The sequence below is a fragment of the Rutidosis leptorrhynchoides genome, chromosome 10 (assembly GCF_046630445.1).
Source record: "Rutidosis leptorrhynchoides isolate AG116_Rl617_1_P2 chromosome 10, CSIRO_AGI_Rlap_v1, whole genome shotgun sequence".
In the NCBI taxonomy this organism is placed as follows: domain Eukaryota; kingdom Viridiplantae; phylum Streptophyta; class Magnoliopsida; order Asterales; family Asteraceae; genus Rutidosis; species Rutidosis leptorrhynchoides.
Window position 1 is genome coordinate 133120684 of NC_092342.1, and position 1146 is coordinate 133121829.

Genomic DNA, 1146 nt, shown 5'->3' on the forward strand with positions numbered 1-1146 from the left:
GGTTTGAGTTGCAATAAATTGTGTTTGAGATTCAACTAGCTTTTGTATTATTTCTTCCAGATTTGACTTTTTCTCTTCGGTTTGTTGTGGTGGTTTATACAAGCTAGGTCTTTGTTGATTGAAAGTGTTGTTTTGAGTTGGTTGGTTATTCGGACCTTGTTGGTTATACGAGTTATTGTTGGGTCCATTTGGATTGTAACGAATGTTTTGATTTCGATTGAAGTTTGGCCTTGGCGGTTGATAATTATTTTGATAATTATTTCCCGGCCATTGGTTCAAGTAGGAAACATTCTCACGTTGTTCCATGGTTTGTTCAATGTGACAATCTTTCATTAAGTGTGGTCCACCGTATTGCTCACAACTGATTCGTATTGCGTGAATATCTTTAGTCATCTTTTTCATTTGTCTCTCAAAAGCATCTATTTTTGCGGAAATGGAATCAAAGTCATGGCTAGAATCGGCTCTAGCCGCTTTAGATGAATGAAAAATATCTTTTTCCTGGTGCCACTCATGCGAGTGGGAGGCTGTGTTATCAATTATCTTGTGAGCTTCGGTTGCGGTTTTCTTCATAATGGAACCACCAGCTGCTGTGTCGATGTCTTTTTGTGTAGCAACATGGACACCTTGGTAGAATATTTATACTATTTGATAAGTGTCTAAACTGTGCTGAGGACATCCTCTCAACAACTTTTCGAATCTTGTCCACGCCTCATATAATGTTTCATTTGGCTTTTGCGCGAATGTAACAATTTATCCTTGAAGTCTTACTACTTTAGATGCCGGAAAGAATCTTTTAAGAAATTTCTCAACTAAAACATCCCATGTATCAATCGCTCCTTCAGGTAACGATTCTAACCAATCTTTGGCTTCTCCTTTTAAAGTCCATGGGAACAATATAAGATAAATAGTTTCATCCTCAACTTCTCAACTTTTAAATAGATTACAAATCCTACTAAAAGTTCGAAGATGTTCGTTTGGATCTCCTTTTGGCGTACCACTATATTGGCATTGATTAGTTACCATGTGTAGGATTTGTCCTTTGATTTCATAATCTGGCGCATTAATGTCTGGTTGAGTAATGGCATGTCCTTGGCCCGTGCGTGTGGCTCTCATTCGATCTTCCATACTTTGAGGTTCCGTTATTTC

At 37.9% G+C, this 1146-nt stretch overlaps 1 non-coding gene across 1 annotated transcript; it reads left to right on the forward strand.

Moving 5' to 3' along the window:
• The first annotated feature begins 658 nt into the window (after window positions 1–658).
• Window positions 659–765, forward strand: LOC139874114 (small nucleolar RNA R71). Its single transcript, XR_011767819.1, has one exon. It is a non-coding gene; the product is annotated as a small nucleolar RNA R71 (small nucleolar RNA).
• The last annotated feature ends 381 nt before the right edge of the window (window positions 766–1146 follow it).